Source organism: Triturus cristatus, chromosome 1_1, assembly GCF_964204655.1.
Source record: "Triturus cristatus chromosome 1_1, aTriCri1.1, whole genome shotgun sequence".
Taxonomy (NCBI): domain Eukaryota; kingdom Metazoa; phylum Chordata; class Amphibia; order Caudata; family Salamandridae; genus Triturus; species Triturus cristatus.
This window is the reverse complement of record NC_140579.1, coordinates 674927747-674950109: the sequence shown is the minus strand read 5'-3', so window position 1 is coordinate 674950109 and position 22363 is coordinate 674927747.

The window sequence follows — 22363 nt, the reverse complement described above, 5'->3', positions numbered from 1 at the left end:
TGAACATGTAGGAACTACCTCACCCATTGCAGGAGTGGAAGGAAAATCTACCCTGTTGATATCAAATGTGTTAGCATTTGCCTCTCATCTGTGAGATATTGATTTGTGCTGAATGCTAACCATCACAGTTCAAGAAAACAAGCTGCCCCTTTCCTGCGAGTGCAAGTCTTACAGAACAAGAGCAACACAAATTAAATCTCTGACAACAATTCCTGTGTGCAGACAGACTCAAGGTGTGATTCTAGGCAGAAAACGATATTTGATTGGCAATTTCAAAGCACATTTACTACTGTGGTAGAGCAAGTGATAATTACTGTAACAGCCTGACACATTTTCCTTATAGTTTAGAGAGGCAGAAAAGAGCACATGTCCTAACAGCTACTAGAGACCATGAGTATGTGGAACCTTGGTGAGTGATTAGAGTAGAGCAAAGGAAATGAGCCTTGGTGACGTTGAATGTGTTAGCGTTACACACTGCTATCTGAAATACCACACAGTGCTGCATAGTAAGCATGGGAGTGCAGGAGAAGCAGCTGGCTGTGTGCTAAGAGTGTGTTTCTGGAGACTGTGTATTGTCAGGTGCAAGAGAGATCTGCATGGACGCTTGCACAACTGCATGAAGACTGCAGAGATGCATGTGAGAGTACATGTGTGGTAACGGTTAATTGGAGTTTTGAACATGTAGGAACTACCTCACCCATTGCAGGAGTGGAAGGAAAATCTACCATGTTGATTTCAAATGTGTTAGCATTTGCCTCTCATTTGTGAGATAGTGATTTGTGCTGAATGCTAACCATCACAGTTCAAGAAAACAAGCTGCCCCTTTCCTGCGAGTGCAAGTCTTACAGAACAAGAGCAATGCAAATTAAATCTATGACAACAATTCCTGTGTGCAAACAGACGCATGGTGTGATTCTAGGCAGAAAACGATATTTGATTGGCAATTTCAAAGCACATTTACTACTGTGGTAGAGCAAGTGATAATTACTGTAACAGCCTGACACATTTTCCTTATAGTTTAGAGAGGCAGAAAAGAGCACATGTCCTAACAGCTACTAGAGACCATGAGTATGTGGAACCTTGGTGAGTGATTAGACTAGAGCAAAGGAAATGAGCCTTGGTGACGTTGAATGTGTTAGCGTTACACACTGCTATCTGAAATACCACACAGTGCTGCATAGTAAGCATGGGAGTGCAGGAGAAGCAGCTGGCTGTGTGCTAAGAGTGTGTTTCTGGAGACTGTGTATTGTCAGGTGCAAGAGAGATCTGCATGGACGCTTGCACAACTGCATGAAGACTGCAGAGATGTATGTAAGAGTCCATGTGTGGTAAGGGTTAATTGGAGTTTTGAACATGTAGGAACTACCTCACCCATTGCAGGAGTGGAAGGAAAATCTACCCTGTTGATATCAAATGTGTTAGCATTTGCCTCTCATCTGTGAGATATTGATTTGTGCTGAATGCTAACCATCACAGTTCAAGAAAACAAGCTGCCCCTTTCCTGCGAGTGCAAGTCTTACAGAACAAGAGCAACACAAATTAAATCTCTGACAACAATTCCTGTGTGCAGACAGACTCAAGGTGTGATTCTAGGCAGAAAACGATATTTGATTGGCAATTTCAAAGCACATTTACTACTGTGGTAGAGCAAGTGATAATTACTGTAACAGCCTGACACATTTTCCTTATAGTTTAGAGAGGCAGAAAAGAGCACATGTCCTAACAGCTACTAGAGACCATGAGTATGTGGAACCTTGGTGAGTGATTAGAGTAGAGCAAAGGAAATGAGCCTTGGTGACGTTGAATGTGTTAGCGTTACACACTGCTATCTGAAATACCACACAGTGCTGCATAGTAAGCATGGGAGTGCAGGAGAAGCAGCTGGCTGTGTGCTAAGAGTGTGTTTCTGGAGACTGTGTATTGTCAGGTGCAAGAGAGATCTGCATGGACGCTTGCACAACTGCATGAAGACTGCAGAGATGCATGTGAGAGTACATGTGTGGTAACGGTTAATTGGAGTTTTGAACATGTAGGAACTACCTCACCCATTGCAGGAGTGGAAGGAAAATCTACCATGTTGATTTCAAATGTGTTAGCATTTGCCTCTCATTTGTGAGATAGTGATTTGTGCTGAATGCTAACCATCACAGTTCAAGAAAACAAGCTGCCCCTTTCCTGCGAGTGCAAGTCTTACAGAACAAGAGCAACACAAATTAAATCTATGACAACCATTCCTGTGTGCAGACACACTCATGGTGTGATTCTAGGCAGAAAACGATATTTGATTGGCAATTTCAAAGCACATTTACTACTGTGGTAGAGCAAGTGATAATTACTGTAACAGCCTGACACATTTTCCTTATAGTTTAGAGAGGCAGAAAAGAGCACATGTCCTAACAGCTACTAGAGACCATGAGTATGTGGAACCTTGGTGAGTGATTAGACTAGAGCAAAGGAAATGAGCCTTGGTGACGTTGAATGTGTTAGCGTTACACACTGCTATCTGAAATACCACACAGTGCTGCATAGTAAGCATGGGAGTGCAGGAGAAGCAGCTGGCTGTGTGCTAAGAGTGTGTTTCTGGAGACTGTGTATTGTCAGGTGCAAGAGAGATCTGCATGGACGCTTGCACAACTGCATGAAGACTGCAGAGATGTATGTAAGAGTACATGTGTGGTAAGGGTTAATTGGAGTTTTGAACATGTAGGAACTACCTCACCCATTGCAGGAGTGGAAGGAAAATCTACCCTGTTGATATCAAATGTGTTAGCATTTGCCTCTCATCTGTGAGATATTGATTTGTGCTGAATGCTAACCATCACAGTTCAAGAAAACAAGCTGCCCCTTTCCTGCGAGTGCAAGTCTTACAGAACAAGAGCAACACAAATTAAATCTCTGACAACAATTCCTGTGTGCAGACAGACTCAAGGTGTGATTCTAGGCAGAAAACGATATTTGATTGGCAATTTCAAAGCACATTTACTACTGTGGTAGAGCAAGTGATAATTACTGTAACAGCCTGACACATTTTCCTTATAGTTTAGAGAGGCAGAAAAGAGCACATGTCCTAACAGCTACTAGAGACCATGAGTATGTGGAACCTTGGTGAGTGATTAGAGTAGAGCAAAGGAAATGAGCCTTGGTGACGTTGAATGTGTTAGCGTTACACACTGCTATCTGAAATACCACACAGTGCTGCATAGTAAGCATGGGAGTGCAGGAGAAGCAGCTGGCTGTGTGCTAAGAGTGTGTTTCTGGAGACTGCGTGTTGTCAGGTGCAAGAGAGATCTGCATGGACGCTTGCACAACTGCATGAAGACTGCAGAGATGTATGTGAGAGTACATGTGTGGTAAGGGTTAATTGGAGTTTTGAACATGTAGGAACTACCTCACCCATTGCAGGAGTGGAAGGAAAATCTACCATGTTGATTTCAAATGTGTTAGCATTTGCCTCTCATTTGTGAGATAGTGATTTGTGCTGAATGCTAACCATCACAGTTCAAGAAAACAAGCTGCCCCTTTCCTGCGAGTGCAAGTCTTACAGAACAAGAGCAACACAAATTAAATCTATGACAACCATTCCTGTGTGCAGACACACTCATGGTGTGATTCTAGGCAGAAAACGATATTTGATTGGCAATTTCAAAGCACATTTACTACTGTGGTAGAGCAAGTGATAATTACTGTAACAGCCTGACACATTTTCCTTATAGTTTAGAGAGGCAGAAAAGAGCACATGTCCTAACAGCTACTAGAGACCATGAGTATGTGGAACCTTGGTGAGTGATTAGACTAGAGCAAAGGAAATGAGCCTTGGTGACGTTGAATGTGTTAGCGTTACACACTGCTATCTGAAATACCACACAGTGCTGCATAGTAAGCATGGGAGTGCAGGAGAAGCAGCTGGCTGTGTGCTAAGAGCGTGTTTCTGGAGACTGTGTATTGTCAGGTGCAAGAGAGATCTGCATGGACGCTTGCACAACTGCATGAAGACTGCAGAGATGTATGTGAGAGTACATGTGTGGTAAGGGTTAATTGGAGTTTTGAACATGTAGGAACTACCTCACCCATTGCAGGAGTGGAAGGAAAATCTACCATGTTGATTTCAAATGTGTTAGCATTTGCCTCTCATTTGTGAGATAGTGATTTGTGCTGAATGCTAACCATCACAGTTCAAGAAAACAAGCTGCACCTTTTCTGCGAGTGCAAGTCTTACAGAACAAGATCAACACAAATTAAATCTATGACAACAATTCCTGTGTGCAGACAGACTCATGGTGTGATTCTAGGCAGAAAACGATATTTGATTGGCAATTTCAAAGCACATTTACTACTGTGGTAGAGCAAGTGATAATTACTGTAACAGCCTGACACATTTTCCTTATAGTTTAGAGAGGCAGAAAAGAGCACATGTCCTGACAGCTACTAGAGACCATGAGTATGTGGAACCTTGGTGAGTGATTAGACTAGAGCAAAGGAAATGAGCCTTGGTGACGTTGAATGTGTTAGCGTTACACACTGCTATCTGAAATACCACACAGTGCTGCATAGTAAGCATGGGAGTGCAGGAGAAGCAGCTGGCTGTGTGCTAAGAGTGTGTTTCTGGAGACTGTGTATTGTCAGGTGCAAGAGAGATCTGCATGGACGCTTGCACAACTGCATGAAGACTGCAGAGATGTATGGAAGAGTACATGTGTGGTAAGGGTTAATTGGAGTTTTGAACATGTAGGAACTACCTCACCCATTGCAGGAGTGGAAGGAAAATCTACCCTGTTGATTTCAAATGTGTTAGCATTTGCCTCTCATCTGTGAGATATTGATTTGTGCTGAATGCTAACCATCACAGTTCAAGAAAACAAGCTGCCCCTTTCCTGCGAGTGCAAGCCTTACAGAACAAGAGCAACACAAATTAAATCTCTGACAACAATTCCTGTGTGCAGACAGATTCAAGGTGTGATTCTAGGCAGAAAACGATATTTGATTGGCAATTTCAAAGCACATTTACTACTGTGGTAGAGCAAGTGATAATTACTGTAACAGCCTGACACATTTTCCTTATAGTTTAGAGAGGCAGAAAAGAGCACATGTCCTAACAGCTACTAGAGACCATGAGTATGTGGAACCTTGGTGAGTGATTAGACTAGAGCAAAGGAAATGAGCCTTGGTGACGTTGAATGTGTTAGCGTTACACACTGCTATCTGAAATACCACACAATGCTGCATAGTAAGCATGGGAGTGCAGGAGAAGCAGCTGGCTGTGTGCTAAGAGTGTGTTTCTGGAGACTGTGTATTGTCAGGTGCAAGAGAGATCTGCATGGACATTGCACAACTGCATGAAGACTGCAGAGATATATGTGAGAGTACATGTGTGGTAAGGGTTAATTGGAGTTTTGAACATGTAGGAACTACCTCACCCATTGCAGGAGTGGAAGGAAAATCTACCATGTTGATTTCAAATGTGTTAGCATTTGCCTCTCATTTGTGAGATAGTGATTTGTGCTGAATGCTAACCATCACAGTTCAAGAAAACAAGCTGCCCCTTTCCTGCGAGTGCAAGTCTTACAGAACAAGAGCAACGCAAATTAAATCTATGACAACAATTCCTGTGTGCAGACAGACGCATGGTGTGATTCTAGGCAGAAAACGATATTTGATTGGCAATTTCAAAGCACATTTACTACTGTGGTAGAGCAAGTGATAATTACTGTAACAGCCTGACACATTTTCCTTATAGTTTAGAGAGGCAGAAAAGAGCACATGTCCTAACAGCTACTAGAGACCATGAGTATGTGGAACCTTGGTGAGTGATTAGACTAGAGCAAAGGAAATGAGCCTTGGTGACGTTGAATGTGTTAGCGTTACACACTGCTATCTGAAATACCACACAATGCTGCATAGTAAGCATGGGAGTGCAGGAGAAGCAGCTGGCTGTGTGCTAAGAGTGTGTTTCTGGAGACTGTGTATTGTCAGGTGCAAGAGAGATCTGCATGGACATTGCACAACTGCATGAAGACTGCAGAGATGTATGTGAGAGTACATGTGTGGTAAGGGTTAATTGGAGTTTTGAACATGTAGGAACTACCTCACCCATTGCAGGAGTGGAAGGAAAATCTACCATGTTGATTTCAAATGTGTTAGCATTTGCCTCTCATTTGTGAGATAGTGATTTGTGCTGAATGCTAACCATCACAGTTCAAGAAAACAAGCTGCCCCTTTCCTGCGAGTGCAAGTCTTACAGAACAAGAGCAACGCAAATTAAATCTATGACAACAATTCCTGTGTGCAGACAGACGCATGGTGTGATTCTAGGCAGAAAACGATATTTGATTGGCAATTTCAAAGCACATTTACTACTGTGGTAGAGCAAGTGATAATTACTGTAACAGCCTGACACATTTTCCTTATAGTTTAGAGAGGCAGAAAAGAGCACATGTCCTAACAGCTACTAGAGACCATGAGTATGTGGAACCTTGGTGAGTGATTAGACTAGAGCAAAGGAAATGAGCCTTGGTGACGTTGAATGTGTTAGCGTTACACACTGCTATCTGAAATACCACACAGTGCTGCATAGTAAGCATGGGAGTGCAGGAGAAGCAGCTGGCTGTGTGCTAAGAGTGTGTTTCTGGAGACTGTGTATTGTCAGGTGCAAGAGAGATCTGCATGGACGCTTGCACAACTGCATGAAGACTGCAGAGATGTATGTGAGAGTACATGTGTGGTAAGGGTTAATTGGAGTTTTGAACATGTAGGAACTACCTCACCCATTGCAGGAGTGGAAGGAAAATCTACCATGTTGATTTCAAATGTGTTAGCATTTGCCTCTCATTTGTGAGATAGTGATTTGTGCTGAATGCTAACCATCACAGTTCAAGAAAACAAGCTGCCCCTTTTCTGCGAGTGCAAGTCTTACAGAACAAGATCAACACAAATTAAATCTATGACAACAATTCCTGTGTGCAGACAGACTCATGGTGTGATTCTAGGCAGAAAACGATATTTGATTGGCAATTTCAAAGCACATTTACTACTGTGGTAGAGCAAGTGATAATTACTGTAACAGCCTGACACATTTTCCTTATAGTTTAGAGAGGCAGAAAAGAGCACATGTCCTGACAGCTACTAGAGACCATGAGTATGTGGAACCTTGGTGAGTGATTAGACTAGAGCAAAGGAAATGAGCCTTGGTGACGTTGAATGTGTTAGCGTTACACACTGCTATCTGAAATACCACACAGTGCTGCATAGTAAGCATGGGAGTGCAGGAGAAGCAGCTGGCTGTGTGCTAAGAGTGTGTTTCTGGAGACTGTGTATTGTCAGGTGCAAGAGAGATCTGCATGGACGCTTGCACAACTGCATGAAGACTGCAGAGATGTATGGAAGAGTACATGTGTGGTAAGGGTTAATTGGAGTTTTGAACATGTAGGAACTACCTCACCCATTGCAGGAGTGGAAGGAAAATCTACCATGTTGATTTCAAATGTGTTAGCATTTGCCTCTCATCTGTGAGATATTGATTTGTGCTGAATGCTAACCATCACAGTTCAAGAAAACAAGCTGCCCCTTTCCTGCGAGTGCAAGTCTTACAGAACAAGAGCAACACAAATTAAATCTCTGACAACAATTCCTGTGTGCAGACAGATTCAAGGTGTGATTCTAGGCAGAAAACGATATTTGATTGGCAATTTCAAAGCACATTTACTACTGTGGTAGAGCAAGTGATAATTACTGTAACAGCCTGACACATTTTCCTTATAGTTTAGAGAGGCAGAAAAGAGCACATGTCCTAACAGCTACTAGAGACCATGAGTATGTGGAACCTTGGTGAGTGATTAGACTAGAGCAAAGGAAATGAGCCTTGGTGACGTTGAATGTGTTAGCGTTACACACTGCTATCTGAAATACCACACAATGCTGCATAGTAAGCATGGGAGTGCAGGAGAAGCAGCTGGCTGTGTGCTAAGAGTGTGTTTCTGGAGACTGTGTATTGTCAGGTGCAAGAGAGATCTGCATGGACATTGCACAACTGCATGAAGACTGCAGAGATATATGTGAGAGTACATGTGTGGTAAGGGTTAATTGGAGTTTTGAACATGTAGGAACTACCTCACCCATTGCAGGAGTGGAAGGAAAATCTACCATGTTGATTTCAAATGTGTTAGCATTTGCCTCTCATTTGTGAGATAGTGATTTGTGCTGAATGCTAACCATCACAGTTCAAGAAAACAAGCTGCCCCTTTCCTGCGAGTGCAAGTCTTACAGAACAAGAGCAACGCAAATTAAATCTATGACAACAATTCCTGTGTGCAGACAGACGCATGGTGTGATTCTAGGCAGAAAACGATATTTGATTGGCAATTTCAAAGCACATTTACTACTGTGGTAGAGCAAGTGATAATTACTGTAACAGCCTGACACATTTTCCTTATAGTTTAGAGAGGCAGAAAAGAGCACATGTCCTAACAGCTACTAGAGACCATGAGTATGTGGAACCTTGGTGAGTGATTAGACTAGAGCAAAGGAAATGAGCCTTGGTGACGTTGAATGTGTTAGCGTTACACACTGCTATCTGAAATACCACACAATGCTGCATAGTAAGCATGGGAGTGCAGGAGAAGCAGCTGGCTGTGTGCTAAGAGTGTGTTTCTGGAGACTGTGTATTGTCAGGTGCAAGAGAGATCTGCATGGACATTGCACAACTGCATGAAGACTGCAGAGATGTATGTGAGAGTACATGTGTGGTAAGGGTTAATTGGAGTTTTGAACATGTAGGAACTACCTCACCCATTGCAGGAGTGGAAGGAAAATCTACCATGTTGATTTCAAATGTGTTAGCATTTGCCTCTCATTTGTGAGATAGTGATTTGTTCTGAATGCTAACCATCACAGTTCAAGAAAACAAGCTGCCCCTTTCCTGCGAGTGCAAGTCTTACAGAACAAGAGCAATGCAAATTAAATCTATGACAACAATTCCTGTGTGCAAACAGACGCATGGTGTGATTCTAGGCAGAAAACGATATTTGATTGGCAATTTCAAAGCACATTTACTACTGTGGTAGAGCAAGTGATAATTACTGTAACAGCCTGACACATTTTCCTTATAGTTTAGAGAGGCAGAAAAGAGCACATGTCCTAACAGCTACTAGAGACCATGAGTATGTGGAACCTTGGTGAGTGATTAGACTAGAGCAAAGGAAATGAGCCTTGGTGACGTTGAATGTGTTAGCGTTACACACTGCTATCTGAAATACCACACAGTGCTGCATAGTAAGCATGGGAGTGCAGGAGAAGCAGCTGGCTGTGTGCTAAGAGTGTGTTTCTGGAGACTGTGTATTGTCAGGTGCAAGAGAGATCTGCATGGACGCTTGCACAACTGCATGAAGACTGCAGAGATGTATGTGAGAGTACATGTGTGGTAAGGGTTAATTGGAGTTTTGAACATGTAGGAACTACCTCACCCATTGCAGGAGTGGAAGGAAAATCTACCATGTTGATTTCAAATGTGTTAGCATTTGCCTCTCATTTGTGAGATAGTGATTTGTGCTGAATGCTAACCATCACAGTTCAAGAAAACAAGCTGCCCCTTTTCTGCGAGTGCAAGTCTTACAGAACAAGATCAACACAAATTAAATCTATGACAACAATTCCTGTGTGCAGACAGACTCATGGTGTGATTCTAGGCAGAAAACGATATTTGATTGGCAATTTCAAAGCACATTTACTACTGTGGTAGAGCAAGTGATAATTACTGTAACAGCCTGACACATTTTCCTTATAGTTTAGAGAGGCAGAAAAGAGCACATGTCCTGACAGCTACTAGAGACCATGAGTATGTGGAACCTTGGTGAGTGATTAGACTAGAGCAAAGGAAATGAGCCTTGGTGACGTTGAATGTGTTAGCGTTACACACTGCTATCTGAAATACCACACAGTGCTGCATAGTAAGCATGGGAGTGCAGGAGAAGCAGCTGGCTGTGTGCTAAGAGTGTGTTTCTGGAGACTGTGTATTGTCAGGTGCAAGAGAGATCTGCATGGACGCTTGCACAACTGCATGAAGACTGCAGAGATGTATGGAAGAGTACATGTGTGGTAAGGGTTAATTGGAGTTTTGAACATGTAGGAACTACCTCACCCATTGCAGGAGTGGAAGGAAAATCTACCCTGTTGATTTCAAATGTGTTAGCATTTGCCTCTCATCTGTGAGATATTGATTTGTGCTGAATGCTAACCATCACAGTTCAAGAAAACAAGCTGCCCCTTTCCTGCGAGTGCAAGTCTTACAGAACAAGAGCAACACAAATTAAATCTCTGACAACAATTCCTGTGTGCAGACAGATTCAAGGTGTGATTCTAGGCAGAAAACGATATTTGATTGGCAATTTCAAAGCACATTTACTACTGTGGTAGAGCAAGTGATAATTACTGTAACAGCCTGACACATTTTCCTTATAGTTTAGAGAGGCAGAAAAGAGCACATGTCCTAACAGCTACTAGAGACCATGAGTATGTGGAACCTTGGTGAGTGATTAGACTAGAGCAAAGGAAATGAGCCTTGGTGACGTTGAATGTGTTAGCGTTACACACTGCTATCTGAAATACCACACAATGCTGCATAGTAAGCATGGGAGTGCAGGAGAAGCAGCTGGCTGTGTGCTAAGAGTGTGTTTCTGGAGACTGTGTATTGTCAGGTGCAAGAGAGATCTGCATGGACATTGCACAACTGCATGAAGACTGCAGAGATATATGTGAGAGTACATGTGTGGTAAGGGTTAATTGGAGTTTTGAACATGTAGGAACTACCTCACCCATTGCAGGAGTGGAAGGAAAATCTACCATGTTGATTTCAAATGTGTTAGCATTTGCCTCTCATTTGTGAGATAGTGATTTGTGCTGAATGCTAACCATCACAGTTCAAGAAAACAAGCTGCCCCTTTCCTGCGAGTGCAAGTCTTACAGAACAAGAGCAACGCAAATTAAATCTATGACAACAATTCCTGTGTGCAGACAGACGCATGGTGTGATTCTAGGCAGAAAACGATATTTGATTGGCAATTTCAAAGCACATTTACTACTGTGGTAGAGCAAGTGATAATTACTGTAACAGCCTGACACATTTTCCTTATAGTTTAGAGAGGCAGAAAAGAGCACATGTCCTAACAGCTACTAGAGACCATGAGTATGTGGAACCTTGGTGAGTGATTAGACTAGAGCAAAGGAAATGAGCCTTGGTGACGTTGAATGTGTTAGCGTTACACACTGCTATCTGAAATACCACACAATGCTGCATAGTAAGCATGGGAGTGCAGGAGAAGCAGCTGGCTGTGTGCTAAGAGTGTGTTTCTGGAGACTGTGTATTGTCAGGTGCAAGAGAGATCTGCATGGACATTGCACAACTGCATGAAGACTGCAGAGATGTATGTGAGAGTACATGTGTGGTAAGGGTTAATTGGAGTTTTGAACATGTAGGAACTACCTCACCCATTGCAGGAGTGGAAGGAAAATCTACCATGTTGATTTCAAATGTGTTAGCATTTGCCTCTCATTTGTGAGATAGTGATTTGTGCTGAATGCTAACCATCACAGTTCAAGAAAACAAGCTGCCCCTTTCCTGCGAGTGCAAGTCTTACAGAACAAGAGCAATGCAAATTAAATCTATGACAACAATTCCTGTGTGCAAACAGACGCATGGTGTGATTCTAGGCAGAAAACGATATTTGATTGGCAATTTCAAAGCACATTTACTACTGTGGTAGAGCAAGTGATAATTACTGTAACAGCCTGACACATTTTCCTTATAGTTTAGAGAGGCAGAAAAGAGCACATGTCCTAACAGCTACTAGAGACCATGAGTATGTGGAACCTTGGTGAGTGATTAGACTAGAGCAAAGGAAATGAGCCTTGGTGACGTTGAATGTGTTAGCGTTACACACTGCTATCTGAAATACCACACAGTGCTGCATAGTAAGCATGGGAGTGCAGGAGAAGCAGCTGGCTGTGTGCTAAGAGTGTGTTTCTGGAGACTGTGTATTGTCAGGTGCAAGAGAGATCTGCATGGACGCTTGCACAACTGCATGAAGACTGCAGAGATGTATGTAAGAGTACATGTGTGGTAATGGTTAATTGGAGTTTTGAACATGTAGGAACTACCTCACCCATTGCAGGAGTGGAAGGAAAATCTACCCTGTTGATATCAAATGTGTTAGCATTTGCCTCTCATCTGTGAGATATTGATTTGTGCTGAATGCTAACCATCACAGTTCAAGAAAACAAGCTGCCCCTTTCCTGCGAGTGCAAGTCTTACAGAAAAAGAGCAACACAAATTAAATCTCTGACAACAATTCCTGTGTGCAGACAGACTCAAGGTGTGATTCTAGGCAGAAAACGATATTTGATTGGCAATTTCAAAGCACATTTACTACTGTGGTAGAGCAAGTGATAATTACTGTAACAGCCTGACACATTTTCCTTATAGTTTAGAGAGGCAGAAAAGAGCACATGTCCTAACAGCTACTAGAGACCATGAGTATGTGGAACCTTGGTGAGTGATTAGAGTAGAGCAAAGGAAATGAGCCTTGGTGACATTGAATGTGTTAGCGTTACACACTGCTATCTGAAATACCACACAGTGCTGCATAGTAAGCATGGGAGTGCAGGAGAAGCAGCTGGCTGTGTGCTAAGAGTGTGTTTCTGGAGACTGTGTATTGTCAGGTGCAAGAGAGATCTGCATGGACGCTTGCACAACTGCATGAAGACTGCAGAGATGCATGTGAGAGTACATGTGTGGTAACGGTTAATTGGAGTTTTGAACATGTAGGAACTACCTCACCCATTGCAGGAGTGAAGGGAAAATCTACCATGTTGATTTCAAATGTGTTAGCATTTGCCTCTCATTTGTGAGATAGTGATTTCTGCTGAATGCTAACCATCACAGTTCAAGAAAACAAGCTGCCCCTTTCCTGCGAGTGCAAGTCTTACAGAACAAGAGCAACACAAATTAAATCTATGACAACCATTCCTGTGTGCAGACACACTCATGGTGTGATTCTAGGCAGAAAACGATATTTGATTGGCAATTTCAAAGCACATTTACTACTGTGGTAGAGCAAGTGATAATTACTGTAACAGCCTGACACATTTTCCTTATAGTTTAGAGAGGCAGAAAAGAGCACATGTCCTAACAGCTACTAGAGACCATGAGTATGTGGAACCTTGGTGAGTGATTAGACTAGAGCAAAGGAAATGAGCATTGGTGACGTTGAATGTGTTAGCGTTACACACTGCTATCTGAAATACCACACAGTGCTGCATAGTAAGCATGGGAGTGCAGGAGAAGCAGCTGGCTGTGTGCTAAGAGTGTGTTTCTGGAGACTGTGTATTGTCAGGTGCAAGAGAGATCTGCATGGACGCTTGCACAACTGCATGAAGACTGCAGAGATGTATGTAAGAGTACATGTGTGGTAAGGGTTAATTGGAGTTTTGAACATGTAGGAACTACCTCACCCATTGCAGGAGTGGAAGGAAAATCTACCCTGTTGACATCAAATGTGTTAGCATTTGCCTCTCATCTGTGAGATATTGATTTGTGCTGAATGCTAACCATCACAGTTCAAGAAAACAAGCTGCCCCTTTCCTGCGAGTGCAAGTCTTACAGAACAAGAGCAACACAAATTAAATCTCTGACAACAATTCCTGTGTGCAGACAGACTCAAGGTGTGATTCTAGGCAGAAAACGATATTTGATTGGCAATTTCAAAGCACATTTACTACTGTGGTAGAGCAAGTGATAATTACTGTAACAGCCTGATACATTTTCCTTATAGTTTAGAGAGGCAGAAAAGAGCACATGTCCTAACAGCTACTAGAGACCATGAGTATGTGGAACCTTGGTGAGTGATTAGAGTAGAGCAAAGGAAATGAGCCTTGGTGACGTTGAATGTGTTAGCGTTACACACTGCTATCTGAAATACCACACAGTGCTGCATAGTAAGCATGGGAGTGCAGGAGAAGCAGCTGGCTGTGTGCTAAGAGTGTGTTTCTGGAGACTGTGTATTGTCAGGTGCAAGAGAGATCTGCATGGACGCTTGCACAACTGCATGAAGACTGCAGAGATGTATGTGAGAGTACATGTGTGGTAAGGGTTAATTGGAGTTTTGAACATGTAGGAACTACATCACCCATTGCAGGAGTGGAAGGAAAATCTACCATGTTGATTTTAAATGTGTTAGCATTTGCCTCTCATTTGTGAGATAGTGATTTGTGCTGAATGCTAACCATCACAGTTCAAGAAAACAAGCTGCCCCTTTCCTGCGAGTGCAAGTCTTACAGAACAAGAGCAACACAAATTAAATCTATGACAACCATTCCTGTGTGCAGACACACTCATGGTGTGATTCTAGGCAGAAAACGATATTTGATTGGCAATTTCAAAGCACATTTACTACTGTGGTAGAGCAAGTGATAATTACTGTAACAGCCTGACACATTTTCCTTATAGTTTAGAGAGGCAGAAAAGAGCACATGTCCTAACAGCTACTAGAGACCATGAGTATGTGGAACCTTGGTGAGTGATTAGACTAGAGCAAAGGAAATGAGCCTTGGTGACGTTGAATGTGTTAGCGTTACACACTGCTATCTGAAATACCACACAGTGCTGCATAGTAAGCATGGGAGTGCAGGAGAAGCAGCTGGCTGTGTGCTAAGAGTGTGTTTCTGGAGACTGTGTATTGTCAGGTGCAAGAGAGATCGGCATGGACGCTTGCACAACTGCATGAAGACTGCAGAGATGTATGTGAGAGTACATGTGTGGTAAGGGTTAATTGGAGTTTTGAACATGTAGGAACTACCTCAACCATTGCAGGAGTGGAAGGAAAATCTACCATGTTGATTTCAAATGTGTTAGCATTTGCCTCTCATTTGTGAGATAGTGATTTGTGCTGAATGCTAACCATCACAGTTCAAGAAAACAAGCTGCCCTTTTCCTGCGAGTGCAAGTCTTACAGAACAAGATCAACACAAATTAAATCTATGACAACAATTCCTGTGTGCAGACAGACTCATGGTGTGATTCTAGGCAGAAAACGATATTTGATTGGCAATTTCAAAGCACATTTACTACTGTGGTAGAGCAAGTGATAATTACTGTAACAGCCTGACACATTTTCCTTATAGTTTAGAGAGGCAGAAAAGAGCACATGTCCTAACAGCTACTAGAGACCATGAGTATGTGGAACCTTGGTGAGTGATTAGACTAGAGCAAAGGAAATGAGCCTTGGTGACGTTGAATGTGTTAGCGTTACACACTGCTATCTGAAATACCACACAGTGCTGCATAGTAAGCATGGGAGTGCAGGAGAAGCAGCTGGCTGTGTGCTAAGAGTGTGTTTCTGGAGACTGTGTATTGTCAGGTGCAAGAGAGATCTGCATGGACGCTTGCACAACTGCATGAAGACTGCAGAGATGTATGTGAGAGTACATGTGTGGTGAGGGTTAATTGGAGTTTTGAACATGTAGGAACTACCTCACCCATTGCAGGAGTGGAAGGAAAATCTACCCTGTTGATTTCAAATGTGTTAGCATTTGCCTCTCATCTGTGAGATATTGATTTGTGCTGAATGCTAACCATCACAGTTCAAGAAAACAAGCTGCCCCTTTCCTGCGAGTACAAGTCTTACAGAACAAGAGCAACACAAATTAAATCTCTGACAACAATTCCTGTGTGCAGACAGACTCAAGGTGTGATTCTAGGCAGAAAACGATATTTGATTGGCAATTTCAAAGCACATTTACTACTGTGGTAGAGCAAGTGATAATTACTGTAACAGCCTGACACATTTTCCTTATAGTTTAGAGAGGCAGAAAAGAGCACATGTCCTAACAGCTACTAGAGACCATGAGTATGTGGAACCTTGGTGAGTGATTAGACTAGAGCAAAGGAAATGAGCCTTGGTGACGTTGAATGTGTTAGCGTTACACACTGCTATCTGAAATACCACACAGTGCTGCATAGTAAGCATGGGAGTGCAGGAGAAGCAGCTGGCTGTGTGCTAAGAGTGTGTTTCTGGAGACTGTGTATTGTCAGGTGCAAGAGAGATCTGCATGGACGCTTGCACAACTGCATGAAGACTGCAGAGATGTATGTGAGAGTACATGTGTGGTAAGGGTTAATTGGAGTTTTGAACATGTAGGAACTACCTCACCCATTGCAGGAGTGGAAGGAAAATCTACCATGTTGATTTCAAATGTGTTAGCATTTCCTCTCATTTGTGAGATAGTGATTTGTGCTGAATGCTAACCATCACAGTTTAAGAAAACAAGCTGCCCCTTTTCTGCGAGTGCAAGTCTTACAGAACAAGATCAACACAAATTAAATCTATGACAACAATTCCTGTGTGCAGACAGACTCATGGTGTGATTCTAGGCAGAAAACGATATTTGATTGGCAATTTCAAAGCACATTTACTACTGTGGTAGAGCAAGTGATAATTACTGTAACAGCCTGACACATTTTCCTTATAGTTTAGAGAGGCAGAAAAGAGCACATGTCCTGACAGCTACTAGAGACCATGAGTATGTGGAACCTTGGTGAGTGATTAGACTAGAGCAAAGGAAATGAGCCTTGGTGACGTTGAATGTCTTAGCGTTACACACTGCTATCTGAAATACCACACAGTGCTGCATAGTAAGCATGGGAGTGCAGGAGAAGCAGCTGGCTGTGTGCTAAGAGTGTGTTTCTGGAGACTGTGTATTGTCAGGTGCAAGAGAGATCTGCATGGACGCTTGCACAACTGCATGAAGACTGCAGAGATGTATGTAAGAGTACATGTGTGGTAAGGGTTAATTGGAGTTTTGAACATGTAGGAACTACCTCACCCATTGCAGGAGTGGAAGGAAAATCTACCCTGTTGATTTCAAATGTGTTAGCATTTGCCTCTCATCTGTGAGATATTGATTTGTGCTGAATGCTAACCATCACAGTTCAAGAAAACAAGCTGCCCCTTTCCTGCGAGTGCAAGTCTTACAGAACAAGAGCAACACAAATTAAATCTCTGACAACAATTCCTGTGTGCAGACAGACTCAAGGTGTGATTCTAGGCAGAAAACGATATTTGATTGGCAATTTCAAAGCACATTTACTACTGTGGTAGAGCAAGTGATAATTACTGTAACAGCCTGACACATTTTCCTTATAGTTTAGAGAGGCAGAAAAGAGCACATGTCCTAACAGCTACTAGAGACCATGAGTATGTGGAACCTTGGTGAGTGATTAGACTAGAGCAAAGGAAATGAGCCTTGGTGACGTTGAATGTGTTAGCGTTACACACTGCTATCTGAAATACCACACAATGCTGCATAGTAAGCATGGGAGTGCAGGAGAAGCAGCTGGCTGTGTGCTAAGAGTGTGTTTCTGGAGACTGTGTATTGTCAGGTGCAAGAGAGATCTGCATGGACATTGCACAACTGCATGAAGACTGCAGAGATGTATGTGAGAGTACATGTGTGGTAAGGGTTAATTGGAGTTTTGAACATGTAGGAACTACCTCACCCATTGCAGGAGTGGAAGGAAAATCTACCATGTTGATTTCAAATGTGTTAGCATTTGCCTCTCATTTGTGAGATAGTGATTTGTGCTGAATGCTAACCATCACAGTTCAAGAAAACAAGCTGCCCCTTTCCTGCGAGTGCAAGTCTTACAGAACAAGAGCAACGCAAATTAAATCTATGACAACAATTCCTGTGTGCAGACAGACGCATGGTGTGATTCTAGGCAGAAAACGATATTTGATTGGCAATTTCAAAGCACATTTACTACTGTGGTAGAGCAAGTGATAATTACTGTAACAGCCTGACACATTTTCCTTATAGTTTAGAGAGGCAGAAAAGAGCATATGTCCTAACAGCTACTAGAGACCATGAGTATGTGGAACCTTGGTGAGTGATTAGACTAGAGCAAAGGAAATGAGCCTTGGTGACGTTGAATGTGTTAGCGTTACACACTGCTATCTGAAATACCACACAGTGCTGCATACTAAGCATGGGAGTGCAGGAGAAGCAGCTGGCTGTGTGCTAAGAGTGTGTTTCTGGAGACTGTGTATTGTCAGGTGCAAGAGAGATCTGCATGGACGCTTGCACAACTGCATGAAGACTGCAGAGATGCATGTGAGAGTACATGTGTGGTAACGGTTAATTGGAGTTTTGAACATGTAGGAACTACCTCACCCATTGCAGGAGTGGAAGGAAAATCTACCATGTTGATTTCAAATGTGTTAGCATTTGCCTCTCATTTGTGAGATAGTGATTTGTGCTGAATGCTAACCATCACAGTTCAAGAAAACAAGCTGCCCCTTTCCTGCGAGTGCAAGTCTTACAGAACAAGAGCAACACAAATTAAATCTATGACAACCATTCCTGTGTGCAGACACACTCATGGTGTGATTCTAGGCAGAAAACGATATTTGATTGGCAATTTCAAAGCACATTTACTACTGTGGTAGAGCAAGTGATAATTACTGTAACAGCCTGACACATTTTCCTTATAGTTTAGAGAGGCAGAAAAGAGCACATGTCCTAACAGCTACTAGAGACCATGAGTATGTGGAACCTTGGTGAGTGATTAGACTAGAGCGAAGGAAATGAGCCTTGGTGACGTTGAATGTGTTAGCGTTACACACTGCTATCTGAAATACCACACAGTGCTGCATAGTAAGCATGGGAGTGCAGGAGAAGCAGCTGGCTGTGTGCTAAGAGTGTGTTTCTGGAGACTGTGTATTGTCAGGTGCAAGAGAGATCTGCATGGACGCTTGCACAACTGCATGAAGACTGCAGAGATGTATGTAAGAGTACATGTGTGGTAAGGGTTAATTGGAGTTTTGAACATGTAGGAACTACCTCACCCATTGCAGGAGTGGAAGGAAAATCTACCCTGTTGATATCAAATGTGTTAGCATTTGCCTCTCATCTGTGAGATATTGATTCGTGCTGAATGCTAACCATCACAGTTCAAGAAAACAAGCTGCCCCTTTCCTGCGAGTGCAAGTCTTACAGAACAAGAGCAACACAAATTAAATCTCTGACAACAATTCCTGTGTGCAGACAGACTCAAGGTGTGATTCTAGGCAGAAAACGATATTTGATTGGCAATTTCAAAGCACATTTACTACTGTGGTAGAGCAAGTGATAATTACTGTAACAGCCTGACACATTTTCCTTATAGTTTAGAGAGGCAGAAAAGAGCACATGTCCTAACAGCTACTAGAGACCATGAGTATGTGGAACCTTGGTGAGTGATTAGAGTAGAGCAAAGGAAATGAGCCTTGGTGACGTTGAATGTGTTAGTGTTACACACTGCTATCTGAAATACCACACAGTGCTGCATAGTAAGCATGGGAGTGCAGGAGAAGCAGCTGGCTGTGTGCTAAGAGTGTGTTTCTGGAGACTGTGTATTGTCAGGTGCAAGAGAGATCTGCATGGACGCTTGCACAACTGCATGAAGACTGCAGAGATGTATGTGAGAGTACATGTGTGGTAAGGGTTAATTGGAGTTTTGAACATGTAGGAACTACCTCACCCATTGCAGGAGTGGAAGGAAAATCTACCATGTTGATTTCAAATGTGTTAGCATTTGCCTCTCATTTGTGAGATAGTGATTTGTGCTGAATGCTAACCATCACAGTTCAAGAAAACAAGCTGCCCCTTTCCTGCGAGTGCAAGTCTTACAGAACAAGAGCAACACAAATTAAATCTATGACAACCATTCCTGTGTGCAGACACACTCATGGTGTGATTCTAGGCAGAAAACGATATTTGATTGGCAATTTCAAAGCACATTTACTACTGTGGTAGAGCAAGTGATAATTACTGTAACAGCCTGACACATTTTCCTTATAGTTTAGAGAGGCAGAAAAGAGCACATGTCCTAACAGCTACTAGAGACCATGAGTATGTGGAACCTTGGTGAGTGATTAGACTAGAGCAAAGGAAATGAGCCTTGGTGACGTTGAATGTGTTAGCGTTACACACTGCCATCTGAAATACCACACAGTGCTGCATAGTAAGCATGGGAGTGCAGGAGAAGCAGCTGGCTGTGTGCTAAGAGTGTGTTTCTGGAGACTGTGTATTGTCAGGTGCAAGAGAGATCGGCATGGACGCTTGCACAACTGCATGAAGACTGCAGAGATGTATGTGAGAGTACATGTGTGGTAAGGGTTAATTGGAGTTTTGAACATGTAGGAACTACCTCACCCATTGCAGGAGTGGAAGGAAAATCTACCATGTTGATTTCAAATGTGTTAGCATTTGCCTCTCATTTGTGAGATAGTGATTTGTGCTGAATGCTAACCATCACAGTTCAAGAAAACAAGCTGCCCTTTTCCTGCGAGTGCAAGTCTTACAGAACAAGATCAACACAAATTAAATCTATGACAACAATTCCTGTGTGCAGACAGACTCATGGTGTGATTCTAGGCAGAAAACGATATTTGATTGGCAATTTCAAAGCACATTTACTACTGTGGTAGAGCAAGTGATAATTACTGTAACAGCCTGACACATTTTCCTTATAGTTTAGAGAGGCAGAAAAGAGCACATGTCCTAACAGCTACTAGAGACCATGAGTATGTGGAACCTTGGTGAGTGATTAGACTAGAGCAAAGGAAATGAGCCGTGGTGACGTTGAATGTGTTAGCGTTACACACTGCTATCTGAAATACCACACAGTGCTGCATAGTAAGCATGGGAGTGCAGGAGAAGCAGCTGGCTGTGTGCTAAGAGTGTGTTTCTGGAGACTGTGTATTGTCAGGTGCAAGAGAGATCTGCATGGACGCTTGCACAACTGCATGAAGACTGCAGAGATGTATGTAAGAGTACATGTGTGGTAAGGGTTAATTGGAGTTTTGAACATGTAGGAACTACCTCACCCATTGCAGGAGTGGAAGGAAAATCTACCCTGTTGATTTCAAATGTGTTAGCATTTGCCTCTCATCTGTGAGATATTGATTTGTGCTGAATGCTAACCATCACAGTTCAAGAAAACAAGCTGCCCCTTTCCTGCGAGTGCAAGTCTTACAGAACAAGAGCAACACAAATTAAATCTCTGACAACAATTCCTGTGTGCAGACAGACTCAAGGTGTGATTCTAGGCAGAAAACGATATTTGATTGGCAATTTCAAAGCACATTTACTACTGTGGTAGAGCAAGTGATAATTACTGTAACAGCCTGACACATTTTCCTTATAGTTTAGAGAGGCAGAAAAGAGCACATGTCCTAACAGCTACTAGAGACCATGAGTATGTGGAACCTTGGTGAGTGATTAGACTAGAGCAAAGGAAATGAGCCTTGGTGACGTTGAATGTGTTAGCGTTACACACTGCTATCTGAAATACCACACAATGCTGCATAGTAAGCATGGGAGTGCAGGAGAAGCAGCTGGCTGTGTGCTAAGAGTGTGTTTCTGGAGACTGTGTATTGTCAGGTGCAAGAGAGATCTGCATGGACATTGCACAACTGCATGAAGACTGCAGAGATGTATGTGAGAGTACATGTGTGGTAAGGGTTAATTGGAGTTTTGAACATGTAGGAACTACCTCACCCATTGCAGGAGTGGAAGGAAAATCTACCATGTTGATTTCAAATGTGTTAGCATTTGCCTCTCATTTGTGAGATAGTGATTTGTGCTGAATGCTAACCATCACAGTTCAAGAAAACAAGCTGCCCCTTTCCTGCGAGTGCAAGTCTTACAGAACAAGAGCAACGCAAATTAAATCTATGACAACAATTCCTGTGTGCAGACAGACGCATGGTGTGATTCTAGGCAGAAAACGATATTTGATTGGCAATTTCAAAGCACATTTACTACTGTGGTAGAGCAAGTGATAATTACTGTAACAGCCTGACACATTTTCCTTATAGTTTAGAGAGGCAGAAAAGAGCACATGTCCTAACAGCTACTAGAGACCATGAGTATGTGGAACCTTGGTGAGTGATTAGACTAGAGCAAAGGAAATGAGCCTTGGTGACGTTGAATGTGTTAGCGTTACACACTGCTATCTGAAATACCACACAATGCTGCATAGTAAGCATGGGAGTGCAGGAGAAGCAGCTGGCTGTGTGCTAAGAGTGTGTTTCTGGAGACTGTGTATTGTCAGGTGCAAGAGAGATCTGCATGGACATTGCACAACTGCATGAAGACTGCAGAGATGTATGTGAGAGTACATGTGTGGTAAGGGTTAATTGGAGTTTTGAACATGTAGGAACTACCTCACCCATTGCAGGAGTGGAAGGAAAATGTACCATGTTGATTTCAAATGTGTTAGCATTTGCCTCTCATTTGTGAGATAGTGATTTGTGCTGAATGCTAACCATCACAGTTC